This window comes from Protopterus annectens, chromosome 1.part1, assembly GCF_019279795.1.
Source record: "Protopterus annectens isolate FY-2018-M chromosome 1.part1, PAN1.0, whole genome shotgun sequence".
Taxonomy (NCBI): Eukaryota; Metazoa; Chordata; order Ceratodontiformes; family Protopteridae; genus Protopterus; species Protopterus annectens.
Window position 1 is genome coordinate 1,442,118,881 of NC_056726.1, and position 16,848 is coordinate 1,442,135,728.

Sequence of the window (16,848 nt, forward strand, 5' to 3'; positions counted from 1 at the left end):
ATATGTTTACAAAATGCATAAAAGCTCAGTATATAAAACATTACTATTTAGCAAGCCAAGGAAATATAGTTTTTTTTTTTTTTTATTTTAATTTTATGGCTGTGCTGGGAAATTGGAAGGCCTAAAGAAGCTAAAAGAATTAAAATGGATTAAATGCTCGAAATCTTGAAAAGGCTTCTGTCATAGCAAACTGGATGATAAACTAAGATGAACTCTCCTAGAAAAAGACAATCACCAAGTTTGCTGTTAGTTTTAGTTTTTACCATGTAGTTCAAAATCTACCATGCACTTCACATCTTGTCCTCCTGATGAGACATTAAACCAAGACTTAATCTCCCTGACTTGGTAGTAGCTCAGGCAGATGTAACAGATTCTGTGGCAGTTATCAAAAAGAGTAATGGAATACCCCCTGTACCTTGCCCAGATTTTGCTTAGTTTTTCATGAAAACAGGCCATTATTGTAGTGGGACTAATCTAGTCAACAAAGTATTAATAAATAGAAATCCATCCATCATCAACCTCTATTTTGCCATTTTTCACATTGCGTAGGGGTGTCACTTCAGCAGTGATAATCTTCAAGAGTCAATGCTCGCACTGCCAGAGGTAATAAATAGTCTGTGAATTCTATTTTCATTTTTTATTTTTTAACAATCTGATGCTGAGAATGGATGGCAAAAGAGTTCATGAGAAGAATGGCATTTTAGTACATTCTGGGAAAGTCTTACTTGTCAATCTGTCCTATTACCCTTAGCTTTAGTACTGTTGTTATTGAGGTTGTACCTCCACTTACCAGGATATAGTACCTTCACTCTTTTTGTGTGCCCCGGCCTGATCTTTAACTGCTTGGCTGCATTTTTGTCCCTAACATCCATGGCCATTACTACCTACTAGATGTGTAGGTGTGGATACCTAGATGAGTAGAAGGGAAGTTGGAAGAACATGGGTTACTGGCTAGCATCTTCCCAGCAGAGGCTATCATATTTACAATACAAAAAATGTTGAGCCTTTGATTTGGAAAGTAAAGGAAAACCAGAACATGTGAGCTATATCTTTTCCTAGGCACTATTCCTTTTGTTTTGTTTTATATTAATAAGCTATGTCAAACTATGGAGACTGGCCTATTGTGGATGTGTTCCCCCTTGGCCCTATAGATACTATGCCTACATGGTTCTTCTATGTGCCCTGCCTGGCAGTTACTCTAAGTCCTGAACTCTAGGCAAGACTGATTCACCCATGTGAACATGAAACATTCTACCACAGAAGAGCAAACCCATTCTTCCTGCTGGCTGTACCAGAAGCTCAAGTCACTCAATAACTCTAGTCACATGAACCATAGACAAGCTTTCATTCTTCAATGCCAATAGACTGTTTACTCTTTCTTTCTTGAAGGCCTGTGCAACTGTGATAAAAACAGAGCTATAATAAGGAAACATATAGTTACTGAGTACAAAGTCTAGTTCCTGGTAGGATGCTGTTTGATAATAAAATAGTACTACATGTTTTTATTCATAGTGAATGGGGTGACAATTCTAGTTATTTGTTTTACTAAATTACGAGTCTACCAGATTAAGTTATGATAAACAAATGTCAAATAATGATTAGTTTGGAATAATCAAATTATTGCGTGAATCTTTATCAGTGCAGCCCCAAAATTCTATACTTTTTCTGAAAGAATCTAAACAATCTCATAGGATAAACAAAACTGCACATCAGTTATCCAGTAGGGATTTTTACTTACCATGAAACTGCCTCTAATTTCAAAACATACTTTTATTTAATTCTGTTCAAATGATATATATATATATATATATATATATATATATATATATATATATATATATATATAGGTACTCAACAACAAAATCATATCTCAAAAATCATTGCATTGAGCCTTTAATCCTAAAACCTATCAACATGTCTATAGTATGTAAGACTGCTTAGAAAAAAGCAAGTGACTAAAAATTTGTAATTTTCTTCTTTTATTTAACTGATAGCTCATAGATCACATTGCTTTTCCCATCATTTAAATACCCAACAGCAGTATGAAACACTTAACTATGCAACAGTAGCATGAAAGAATTGTCCCGGATATATGGAAAGAATTAAAATGTACTCCCGTCTTCAAGAGTGATGAGGAATATTTGACTGAAATTTAATGTCTTATTAGCATTCATTGTTCACTGTTAAAAGTTCTTGAAAAAGTTGATTTTTGACCAGCTGTCTAACTATATTCTACAATATGATAGTCAAGCAGTAGTTAAAATGGTTGCAGAGTAGTACATGAAATCCGTAGTGATATAATAGAACAGGTAAATGTTGTAAAGAAGTCTAAAATAAAGGTCAGCACAAGGACACATTTTTCGACTTCTCCAAAGCTTTTTACTAGGTAAATCACAGTATTATGATGAATAAAATCAAAAAAATGAAATGTCATCCTTCAACTCTGTTTCATTGTCTTTTAATTACATACCTAAAAGGAAACAGGTTATATCCTAGCAATACTCACTTTCTGACCTTGCTCATTTTAACATATGAGTGCTCTAGGAATCAAGCCTGGAGCCATTACTGTCTTCTGTCCATATTAAAGAAAATTAACAGCATACAAATAGAATTCCCTAATGCAGTATGTCAACAGTTCTACTATCATTCATTCTGCTGACACACATGACAAATGTATACACTCTCCAGCTGGCATTTAGTGCTATTAGGACTTGTCTATCTTACAATGCACTTATTTTAACTGAAAAAAAAATCTTCTTTAACAAAATTCTAGCTTCAACCCCTTACCTAACTAGTAAAATCACTAGTGATATATCGGGACATATAGAGTGAATTAAGTGATGTACGTACCTGAGAATTCATCCCCGTCACTTGTGAACTCTTTTTCAAAGAACACACTTACATTATTGTCACAGCATCTAAATGTAGATGTTGTAGATGCCACTGAGTTATGCTTGCTTATGTACTTCTTTAGTCAATACATCTCTGCTGTAATGTTACTACGGAAGCCTACCCATTTCCCTGTCTGACAAACATACTACTGCTTGCAGTAGAATTGTGAATCTCATGGCCTGTCACCACAGAGCTAGTAAATTACTGAAATCTTGAAATCTTAAAACTACTGGATGACCATTACTGATACAACCAAAATATCTTTGTCTATGAATCATTATGCAAGAACATTTTTTCCTGATCTTTATAGCCTTATCTCTTGACATTAGACTAATAGATATTAAAATCATCAAACCAAAATCTGAAAATTCCAACATCCATAAAAACAGATGGGAAGGCCCTGACTCTTTCCTATTACAGAAATGGGGCAATCTCCCATTGCCAATCAGATCAGAGGAAAAAAAAAAAAGATCAGCAATTCATTACCAACTCAGTAATATGCACTGGGTAATAAGGAGAATCTATGCAGTATGTAACCATACTGGTATTGTACTGCATTACTGCTGACTCATTATACATCAGCTTTCTTATTCCAGTGTTATACTATATGCATACTGCTCTTCCTTTGAGGATTGCTCTATTTACTTATGGCAACTCCTTCAACATGCATGGCTGTCAGGCATGAAAAGCTTCATTGCAACTGCAGTCTACATCTCAGCACACCACACACCATCTAAAAATGACTTAGTCATAGTCATTCTATTTAATCGTTCCCTGCAGTTAAGTTTATTTCTGTGCACTGAAGTGTACTATACTTTCCAACTAAAGTTTTCCAGATTCTGTGTTAAAATATAAGTAAAAACAACCAAAGTTAAGGTTAAGCGCTTTTGTCATCTATTGACAACCTCAGAGCCATTGTATGGCTTCTACTTAGCAAATAAACACACACACACACACACACACACACACACACACACACACCCTACAATTTTGTCCAATAGTAAAGTGAGGAACATGGATAACTTCCATTCAGGTACCTAACAAAATCATCCAATCAAAATTGAAAATCAAATTCCATATCTCTTGAATAATTATGCAAATACACACCACACATGCTGTCCATAAAACTACAAAGACCAATCCTGTGCTGGAAAAGATAAAATTGACTAATAAAAAAAGAAACAATAAGAAAGTCATACTCTAGAAAAAGTTTTTTTACACTCTTGTTGCTCAGTTTTTCAGTTCACTAACAACTGAAATGGAATTCTTAATTCCTGGTGGCACAGTGGCATTTAATTTCAGCTGCCACATCATTTCACGGTGTGACTAGTGGTTTTTCCAGTCACCAGATAAAACATTACACTTCACCAGTTGCAAAACACAGCTCTTTTGTCGCAATGCTATAAACATGCTGGTATATTCTTTGTTTAGTGCATTCTTGGTTTTACCAACATAAAATGTGGTTCATGACCCACACCATGCCATATATACCACCCAAACTGATGCACAGTTAAATCAGCCATATGTAGCATTGTTGTTAATTAATTTGAATAAAAATCTTTCCACGCTGGCATCAATGTACTAAGACTGGTGACAACAACCACATTTGATAGTTCATGGAAACCCTGTAATAGTGGACTTTTTTGGATTTTTCTGAAATCCCTTTGATGTTAAATCAATTGTTAAAGGTAAAAGTAGGGGAGTGACTAAAAATCAACTTTAGGTGGTCATCACAATATAATATTGACCAATTTTTGTTAACTCACCCCCTAATTTCTTTAGAATCACTAGTAAAATGCAGCACCATGTTACTGTTGAAACTGGTAACTGGGCTATTAGAAGTCCTGCTTTTTCATCCACTCTATTAAACTTTAGGCCATGTTTAATAATTGTACCATACTTGTTGGACCTCTCTTGGATGGCTGTCTCACAGGCTTCATCAGTAATATGGGGTGGGTAACCTTCCAAGAACATGGATTTTAATATCTCAAATTCTTGTAGACATCTTTGGTTGTTAGATGTAAGTCTGGAAATATGAATTAACTGACTTTTCACCACTCACTACTTCTGATGGAGCAGATGGTTACTCTGAAAATGCAAAAATGAATTACAGAATGTTGGTTTTCTGTAAATAGTAGTCTCAATTGTACCAAAGTTGCCTTTCTGCACACATATATATCAAGACAAATTCATACCTTCCCAATCAACATGGGAGGTAAATTCAAAAAACATAGATGTCCTCTCAAGGTCTGTCAGAAAATCAGCAAGCAATTCTCCACCCTTGTCCAGATAAACAAAAAAAAATCATCCAAATAGTGGTAATAACAAGAGCAGTATAGAAAAAGATCCAGTTGAAAAACAGACTGGGTCTTCCATCTTAGTAGTACCAGACTGGCACAAATAGGGACACATGCAGCCCCCATTGCTACTCTACAGAGCTGTTTGTATTATTCACCCTCAAATGTTAAAAAGTTGTTGTCAGATATAAGCTCCATGAAGTCTGCAATGAGAGAGATGTCGCTAGTTGAGAGTCCATCATGTGTAGAAATGATGTCTTTGAAGCATGCATACCCTGTTCATGTGGAATACCTATAAATATATTCTTAACATCATATGTAACAAAGATAAGAGGGTTCTTGACCACAGTCCCACTAAGTTTGCCTAAAAAAATCCCACTGGTCTCTAATAATATGACTGCATTTGTAAAACAGACGCTTGAGTTTTCTGTCTATGAATTTAGCTAGCAGTTCTTTAATCGATCCACTAGCATTCACTATAGGACATAAAGGGGGATCTCCAACACTGGAATGCATTTTAGGTATTTCAAATATCTTTGGAATATGTGGATGTTTAATTTTAAAAAATCATAAAGGCTGGTGATATGATATCAAAAAGAACAATTTGTCTAACTGTATGTTAATGAAGTGATAAGGTATGTTAATGGCATTAATGGAAGTGATTCCCTATGTAAATTGATCACTTAGTAAGGAATGCATCCTCCCAGTATAATCAATATTGTACATTATAACCAAACCACCCCCTTTGTCAGGTTTCATACAATGTATAAACCCATCATTGGTAATTTTATTCAAAATGTCATGCTCCTGTTGGGTAAAATTGTAATATTTGTTCTTTCCCTTCTTACTCAATAAATCTCTGATGTCTCTTTCATTGAGGTCTCAGACATATTATGGGATGTAGGGGGGTTGCAGTGCCTCTATATTTGAAATTTCTTAATGCCAGTTCATCCCTCATATCCTCTCCAAACATCACTTGGAGGGTAAGTTTCCTTGTAAAGATTTTTAAATGCAGTATATACAGTATGTTCAATGCTGGCTGGTTTAGATGGTATAAAGTTGAACCCCTTTAAAAACAATTTGTGATGTTCACGGCCCACAGTAATGGCCGAGAAATTATAAATATTAAAATTGTAAAACTAAGTTATGGATACAGTACCTTGATCACACTCTGTCACCTGAGAATCATCCACACCAACAGCAACAAGTGCATTGGTCCTCATTTCTTGGTCCTGTTCCATTTGTTTTTTCTTTTGTAGCACTTCTTGCACTCGCACACGATTTGCATTGAGCAGCTTTATCTGATTCCCCTACTTCACTTTCTTTAGACTTAGGTTTCTCAAGCTGAATTAAATACTTCCAAACAAGGATGATGTACTTTTGAGTATGGCATACAGGACCCTTGTCTAGGTGTCTAGCAAACACTCTGATACTGTCGCTGATACTCTCAAGCACCTATACATGCTTGCACTCTGATGCAAACCTCCCACACCCACATTGTTTATCTCAGGCCTCCTTGTGGCTCTGTATATTTCTCTGTACTTATCCTCTCATTAGCTTGTACCTAATTTCTTGAAGTGGACTCGGCTCTACACAGATGGCTGCCAGTTACTGAACCATGACACCAATCTTAATTACAAACATATACCTTTAATGTGTATACTGCTTCTCATTAACTAGTTGCCCAACATTGAACTTAAACACCCACACAACGCGCAGTTCCAGCACAATAAAGGCTGTCTCAATGTTCGAGGACCGGACTGGTCCTAAAATAATCCCAAAAGTCCGATGAAAAGTAAAAAAAGTGTTTTATTACACTAAAGAAAATACACAAAATAAAATGTTAAAAAACAGAACATAGATTGAGCGCTTTTGCCTCCCTCCGGAGGCTTCTTCAGAATCTAACACCATTCCCAAATGTTCCTTATTTAATACATATTGCTACAAAATCATTGGCTAGCAGTATCATCATTAATTAACTAATTGAACATTAAAGGGCTGGCATATGAAAAAGGACCTAGCGTATACATCAACAAAGGACAGTGTACCAAAAAGGCAATACAATGAAAAAATGAAATAAAATAAAATGAAATGAGGACAAACCCAAACATACTTTAAATATATAATGTATGCTGTAAAAGATATATATATATATATATATATATATATATATATATATATATATATATATATATATATATATATATATATATATATATATATATATATATATATGAATATATAAAAACTATCTGATTGTGTGGAATTCAGTCAGATTCAGAATGGTTGAAGAACAATTTAATTACACAGTACAAATATACAAAATAATATATTTACCTATTAGTTTAAAAAGAAATAAGTAAATAAATAAATAATTAAGTATACGTAAATATGTGAATATGTGTAAAAAAATATATATAAATTGAATAAATACGTGAATGTATATATATATATATATAAAATATATTAAATATAATAAATATATGAAGTATATAAAATGTATATGTAAAATATGAAATATAGACAATAAAATATAAAATTTGAATATAAAATTCTAAAGATTCTTAATTTAAAAGAAGGGAGTCAATTGTAATACTGTCATCTTGTTTTGACTTTGTTTTTAGTCTTTGGGTCTGCAGCTAACAATTTTAGTGCTGGAGTTATAGAAATGTGGTCATTGAGGCCCTTGCCACAACATGCATCGAGTCTTAACTGCAAAATCATTTCCCTATACTCCAAAAATGTCTCCCAGTCACCACCCCTATCTGGGTGAGCGACCTCCTCTATTACCCAGAATTTGTCATCAGCCACATTACAAGTCAAAGCATGCCTATATACGGCGGTATTCTCGTTGTGCTTGTTTATATCCCTGATATGTTCATAAATTCTAGATCTGAGATGGCGCTTGGTTTTCCCTGTATAGTAGCTCCAACATGCTTGACAAAATACTAGGTAAACAACCCCTTTTGAGTAGCAACTATTATACCTTCTAGCCCTAAGTGTTAAGTCTAGGCTAGGTATTCTCACTGTGCGCATCTACCACATCTAAATGTACCGCACTTCTTACTGATCCCTTCTATATTCATCTTTTTTCTTTCAATCATATTTTTAATATTCTTGTTTTTCCTAAAACTATATTTTATATTGCCCTGGAACACATTAGTTCTAGTAGATATATTTCTAAACAAATCTCAAGTCTCATTAATACATTTTTTTAACCATCTAATACCTCTATAATATGTTAATGTCAAGTATGGTACTGTATTTAAGTTATCAATATTGTCATCCCCCTGCTCACTGTGGGTGTTTATTGAAAAATCTACTTCAAAGCTAGAATCTTCAGCGCCCCCGCTGGTTAAAAGGGGAATATATCTATTACCACTGCCTATCAGGACATATTCTTTTATGGAATTAATAAGTTCCATTGGATATCCTCTCTCTAGGAACATTCTCTCTACATTATTAATTTCATTCACAAAATCACCCTCGTCAGAGATCATTCTAGCCATCCTGATCATTTGTCCTTTCACAATATTTTTCTTTAATTGATAAGGATGGTCGATTTCAAAATGTAAATAGGCATTTGAAAAATGCTCCTTCCTATAAATGTTTGACCTATAACATTTCTTTTGATGGTCTTTATTTAATTTCACATCTAGAAAGTGAAATTCATCTCTTCCCACCTGATATGTGAATTGTAGAAATGTAGTTGTTTGATTAATGTAATAAATAAATTCCTTTATAGAATCAAAAGGCCCTGTCCATAAGACAAATATGTCGTCCAGAAAATGGAAATATTTTGCTATATGCTGACTGAATTCTGACCTAAAAACATATTTACGCTCCCAGAATAACATAATAATATTTGCGTATATGGGGGCACACGCTAATCCCATGGCAATTCCCTCTTTTTGGGGATAATAATCACCCTGAAAATAACCATAATTGTATTTTAAAACTAATTCCATACACTCTAAAACAACTTTAAATTCATCACCTGTTAAAAAATTCATTTCAATCAACATTTCATCAAACCATTCCAAACCTTCAGTCTGAGGTATCACTGAAAACAAATCCCTTACATCAATCGTAATAAATATTATATCATCTGTATAAATACTCTTTCCAGTTTTATTTAAAAAGTCCCATGAATCAACTAAAATATGGTCGTATTTGTTATAAAACTTTTTTAACTTAGTGTCCACATCAGTAGCCAAAGGTTGTGTCTTGGACCCTTGCGATGAAACTATAGGTCTCATGGGTGGATTATAAAGTGACTTGTGTACCTTCAGTATACCAAAAATAACAGGTATAACAGGCTTAGGGACTCTTAGAAATTTATATAGTTCAATGTCAATCAATCCTTGTAATACATTATCTTACAAAATTAAATCTATCTTCTTATAGGAAATGTTAATCTCATTCCTAGTCACTAATCCATAATAATCTTCTTTGTCCAAAATATCTTTCATTCTTTTGATGTAGTCCCATCTGTCCATTAATACCACCCCTCCACCCTTGTCTGGTTTCATTACACGAATTCTATTATTACTGCTTAGTTCATTTAATAAATATATTTTGGCCTCAGTCAAATTTTTACCTATCTCAATCTCTTTTTTATGTTCATTATGTATTCTATTGGTAACACATCTCTCAGAATTCAAGATTTCATACTGAAGCGGGGGGTTATAGGTACTAGATCTAATAAGTACGTTTTTCATGTCCTGAACCTCCCTATCCTTATACATATGTATAAAATTTAATTTACGTGTGAAAATCTTAATATCCAGTAGAATATTTTCAATTCTAGGTTTTTTAATAGGAACGAAGGTTAAACCTTTTGTAAAAAGGTTAAAATAAGTTTCATTAATGGTAATATCAGTGTAGTTAAAAATATTAAAATTATTAAAAGAACTAATAATATCATCGTGTTGTTTGTCTACCTCTATCATTGAACTTACTTTATTACTGTCTACTGTAGTACTTTGATTGACATCTTCCCTTATCTGTGTGTCTTCCCCAAATGTTGGGTATTGTTGTTCATCGTAACTTGTGCAAAGAAGGATTGTTGGGCACAATTCCTTAACCTCTCTGACCTCCTGGGTTCCTCCATTTCTAAAGGGACACCCACTCTTTCATTATTTTCTCCATCACTATCATTAAAAAACTGTTGTTCATGTCCATAGAAACTGTATTCATAATAACCTTGCTGCCCCTGTCTGTCCATACCAGCTTGTCTAAACTCTTAATCGTCCCTATACATATTATTTCTATTGTTGTTTCTATTATTCCTAACGTTATAATAAGCATTGGAAGTTCTTCCCAATGCATAACTTTTATTTTTGGTTTCATTACAATAAGCAAAACCCCTTTCATACTCATTCAAGTCTCTCTCCAGTTTCCTAAGCTTCATATTAGTATTCATGTTAATAGTATAGTCAACGTCGTGCAAAACTCTCAAATAAATGTTTTTATATTCATCTATAGAAAACAATAAATCTGTATTGATTTCTTTGTATAATCCATCAATTTCTTTTTTGGTTTGTTCCATGACCTCAACATTACGTTTCATCATCAGTTTTAACAATGCCAGCCCACAATCATTAAAAATATCACATACTGCTTTAAAAAACATTTTGTCCTCATACACATTATTCGGAAATTTGTTAAGCCTAAGTCCTTTTGGTACTATCTTATCTTTTAAACATTTCTCAAAGTACCAATTCTCTACTGTCAAGGATTTGTATTTAAGTAACAATGATTTAAAAGTCTTACACTTTTCTTTGTATGTCAAATTGACCGCTTGTTCATTCTTTTTTGTGCCAGAACTGCGCGTTGTGTGGGTGTTTTGTGTTCAGTTCTCCTCTGGTTATCAGTATTGAACTTAAGCAAGCCTGTAACCATAAAAGTCAATGACTATTGTACTGAAAAGTAAGATTTTTCAATTCCTCTTCCAGAGGTTAAATTCAGTGACCTTTTATTACGCCATACATTGCAAAATTCTGTGAATTTATTGCAGAATTGAATGCTATTACTTGCTCTATAGGTTACTAAGGCAAATTAGGAGTCACTGTGATTTTGCTGTGCTAGAATGTATTTTGTGTTGATTTATTGTGGTTATTTTATTGAACTGCCTTTCCTCTACTTCTAGTCCTCCTTTCCTGACAGCCTAACTTTCAGCTTCCTGCTCCTCTTAACCACCGTCTATCCCTTCCTAGCACTCCTTTTCTACCCCTCTACTCTCTTGAAACTGCAGAGATAATGTGGATTGTAAAGTTGCAGGCAGATAAACTGCCTGGCCTTAATACCTCTGTTCCTTTAAAACTAATTCTTAAGAAAATAAGTAAACATCAATAATTGTATCAAAAGAAGACTAAAGGTTTTGTTTCCTGATGTGTTTTCTATATAATCTGATCAAAAATACATATCAGTGTAAAGTGTTTTGAGTATGTTGCTGTATTTTATTGGTTAATTAAAGCACATGTTTTAGTATTTACTGGGTTCTGTTGTTTTATTCTGTGGATCTGATGAAGCACAACTTGTGTGAAAGCACTTATTCTGTGTACTCTTTGTATTAAAGTTTTATACTTTTACAGCCTTGGTGGATGCCTGGTTTGTTTGCAGCATTTATCGTATTTACTTCCAATGGGTAACCTTTGGCTTCCTTGGACACATTTTCTTCTTTTTGATATTGGTAATGTAGCATTAAAGTTGACATTTGGTGGAGAATGCACAACTTCTGCTCCTCTAAAGCATTCTAGCTTATTTATGCTGCAAATACCTCCAGTGCTTGAAACTTTTATTAAGACAGTCAAAGTGAATTGTTTAAAATGGACAAATTCAAGCATAACTTCTATACTTTATATTATGATGAATGTATGGCTCTAAATGAACTTAAAAATAGTAAAGTACTAACATTTCATCCTGCTGATAAAGGGGATCTATTGTAATCCTTGACACCGCGCAATATAATACAGCCATGATTTGTATGCTCAATGATGTTTATACTTATGAACATTAGACTAATAATGATTTAAAGAGGATTATAAGCCATATCCATGAGCACCTTTATGTCTTATTAATGGAACGTGTTATAGAAAAAGACATGTATGATTTTTATGCTGGTTGCTGATCCCTTGATACCAACTATTCATGGCTTACCTAAGGTCCATAAGTCTTTACATAACCCTCCTTCACCCCATTGTTTCAAGCAGAGGTTGGGCCACAGAATTTATTTCCATTTTTATTGAGCTCACTTAAAAAAACCTTTGGAAAATCTAGTGCAGTCCTTTGGTATATGGAGCACTTTCTGGGTATGCTGGGTGATTATTCTAGAGAACATGGTATTTATTCTGAACATACTTTGTTAGTTACCATGGATATACAGACCTTATTTACTATCCTACCCCATGAAATGGGCATTACCAATCTGAAGAGCTTTCTAACTGTAAATACTGACTATTCATCTGAATTGATTGGCTGTATATGTGTCTTAATGCACATGATTCTACAAAATAATGTGTTTTTGTTTAATGACATTCTTTATAGACAAAAGATAGGGGTTGCAATGGGGACTCCTTGCACTAACAGTTATGCCAACCTAGTGTTGGCAGAATGGGAGCATGAGGTAGTCCTCAGTGGGTACCCCTTCTCCATACAGTTGCTGTATTACAAGCGCTTTGTGGATGACTTTTTTGTTTTGTGGGAAGGTTCACAGGCTGATCTACTTGAATTTGTCCATTATTTAGAAACATCCAGTTCTTGTGTCTTTCGACTTTTCCCAGTTAGAGGTCGCCACAGCGGAACACCGGTCCGCTAATGATTGGCAGTGGATTTTTATGTAACAAATGTAAAATAAAATAAATAAATAAAATAAATAAATGTGCCGAGTTGCCAGACCTGATGCCCAACCTTTAACGAAGGTATGCCCATTCACGCATGTCTCCACACAGAAGACGCTCTAGCTGAGAATCGAACAGGACAACGTCTTACTGTGAGGCGACAATGCTACCGCAGCACCACCACTGCAGTATTTAGAAACATCAAGTAATTGTTTTAAATTTACTGTGTATTATTCAGCCATTACTACAGACTATCTAGATGTGAAAATTGACCTTTTTGATGGAGCTATTAAAACCTCCCTGTATAGGAATCCATGTAGGAAGAAAACTTTTTAAAATCATAATAGCATGCATCCCAGGCATGTTTTTAACAATATCACCAAAAGTCAGTACCTTAGAATTTCTCACTTACACACTGAGGATATAGAATGTTTTGAAGCTATGGATCTACTAAGTAATGACTTTGTGGCTAGGGGCTATAAGCAGCAGGATCTGAATGCTACATATGGTGAGGTTGCTTCCTTGAGATCAAGCAATGTCAAACCTTTCGTTAAACGCTCACATGAGTCCAAGTTACCCCATGATAATTCAACTGGCCATAAAGTTAGACTTTCATTGACTTATGGCAATAATGTGCAGCAGATCTGCAGCACAGTTAATAAATTTTGGCCCATATTACTCTCAGATGACAAAATAAAATTTATAGTGGGTGATAAACCTAGTTATGTTTTTAAGAACAATTTGTCTCTGAAGAGACAACTGTGTTATAGATCTACAGTTAAACCAGTTTTGTCTTCTAAGAGGAAGGGCACCTATCCTTGTAGGGGCTGCAAAGCCTGTAGTCACATTTCTACCAGGGTAGTTTTTCAGCATCCAGTATATGATGTTATATTTAAACCTGACTTTTATGCTGATTCTAAGTCCCATGGACTTGTATACTTGACCAGATGTAAATGTTGCACTTCATTCTACATGGGGAAAACTGTGAGAATGCTTAAAGAGTGCATTATTCAGCATATGGGTGACATTAGACGTAAAAGCATACTTAATGTCATAGCCAAACATGATTCTATTTTTACTGATCATAGTTTTGATTTTATGGTATTGCAATTGCTATATTTTAACAAAAGACATTGTGATTTTAGTAACATACTTGAAACTGCAGAGACAATTGGATTGTAAAGTTGCAGGCAGATAAACTGCATGGCCTTAATGCCTCTGTTCCTTTAAAATCAATTCTTAAGAAAAGAAGTATACATCAAAAATTGATTTCTGTATTTTATTAGTTAATTGAAGCACATGTTTTAGTATTTAATGAGTTATGTTGTTTTATTCTGTGGTTCTGATGAAGCACAACCTGTGTGAAAGTGCTTATTCTGTGTACTCTGTGTATTAAAGTTTTATACTTTTACAGCCATGGTGGATGCCTGGTTTCTTTGCAGCATTTATCATATTGACTTCCTACTGGGTAACCTTTGGCTTTCTTGGACATATTTTCTTATTTCTAAATATGTTAAATCTTAAGCTTCAATGCTATGTTACTAGTCAATGTTAAGTCTGGTACTATGTAAATTTGAATGCTTCTGTATACACCTTATATTTTCCTTAAAATTCAACTGTGGAGCTTTTCTCCCCAGGCCTCTGCTGAAAATGGACATGCATCCAGTTGGACTTTCCCAGTCAATAAATGTAAAATAAAATAAATAAAATAAAATAAATGTACCTCTAGATGATGCCGTCCTTAATTTCAATTCTATATTCCTCAATATTCTCAACTCCCTTGCCACCTTGCGCTCAATTAGAGTAAGATCATTCATATCCCGCTAGCTTACTCAAACCACACACACCCTAATGCAACAGAGAGACAAAGCTTGGCATGTCTGGCCAAAAATTGCCTTCCCATCTCCAACACTACAAAGAACTACGAACCTTACCAAAAAAATCACATCATTAGTGATAAGAAAAACTTGTATAACAATCCTCCCTCCTCACTCGCCACTAACCCAAAGAAATTGTGACACTCTATCATCCAAATTCTGCACCAAGGTCACCCCTCTGCCCCCAATCCATGTCCCAACAACTCACCTCTAGAAACAGTATCCAACTTTAATTTTTACTTCATTGAAACCGACAGCGAACTGTCTCTCAAAACTAACTGCACTACCAATATTAACATTACCCTCAACCACCCTCATTCTCCTATCACACTCATGCCTTCTCACCGAAACTAATCTCAACCAACTATATCAAAGCACTGCTTAACAAACTAAAACCCTGGTCTCCCTCTGTGGATAACCTACCGCCACTCTTCCTTCTGATGGCAGCAAACTTGACATCCTAATCACCATTCTCATCAATCAGTCCATTGCAGAATTGAAAGTCCCCTGAAGCTGGAAAAATTTTATACAATACCCATTCACAAGGGAGGCAATCCTCTGAACTCACCAACTTCAGCCCTATTACTATTTTATCCCCTTTCCAAAATCTTAGAGAAATGTGTCCATAAACAAATCCACCAGTACCTCTTAGAAGAGGACTTGCTCACCCCCACTCAACATGGCTTTCACCCTAAACACAGCACCTTCACTGCCCTTATACCCTTCCTGAATACTATATCCCAAGCCAGAGATAATAATAAACTCATCTCTTCCCTGTATCTAGACCTATAAAAAGCTTTTGACACTGTGTCCCTCACTCCTTTGCTTGCTAAAATCCCTGAACTTAATCTCTCCACATCTACTGTATCCTGGTTTACTAGCTACCTCTAAAAACAACTTCAATCAGTTAAATGACTTTCTGCAACATCTCCTGCCCTCCCTATCAAGATGGGCATACCTCAGGGATCTATTCTTGGCCCTCTACTATTCAATATATTTAGTAACCAATTATAAAAATCCTGCCCTCAGTCATCTCTCGTGCAATATGCAGATGACTCTACAGTCATTACCATAGCTCACTCCTTCTTTGACATAAATACTCTTACTCAAAAACCCATCTTATCAGTTGAAATCTGGCTCTCCAATAACTACTTGATTCTAAATCCAGAAAAACTAAACTCCTGCTTTTCACTCCCTAAAAGATGAACCATCTCAAACCCTCCTTCTCTATCACCTCCATCAACAATACACTTATCTCCATTGAATCTCACACCAAGCTTCTTGGGGTTATCATAGAAGACCTACTCAAATTTTATGTGAATGTCTGTAATAATATTAAAAAAAAACACTATAAACTAGGACTTCTGTATCACAACAGAAAAATTCTCACCTCCAAATCCAAAATCTCTCTATCCTATGCCAACCTCCTTCCAAGCCTACACTATGGCTTACAGATCCTCAATGACTTACAGGCCTCTCTCCTAATGAATCCTGAATCTACATACAACAAAACTGCTAAATTTGCCTTAGCACAATCCTACCACTGCCATCACTGTCTTGCCCTCAAAAACTTAAACTGGTTAGAATTTCTTCATCAATTACTGTCTACCCAACTTCAGATCTTACATATTAAACTGTATCAACCCTCCTCCTGCCCTGACATTGCCTCTCTTGTCTGCCTCTATAACCCTCCTAGGTCTCTCCATAGCTCTGACCAAAACCTCCTCCAAATCTACAAAACCAAAAGCAAAACAGTCCAAAAACTTTATAGCTACCTCCCAGCTCTTGCTTGGAAAAACTTCCTTTAGTAATCAGGAATATTAATCACCAACAAAAAGTCAAGGTTGCTGTCAAAAATTATCTTAATAATTCTTGGATCTGTCGCTGCAATCACCCTCCATGACTGTAGTCACATATTCTAGCCTTCTCTTGAACCTGTCT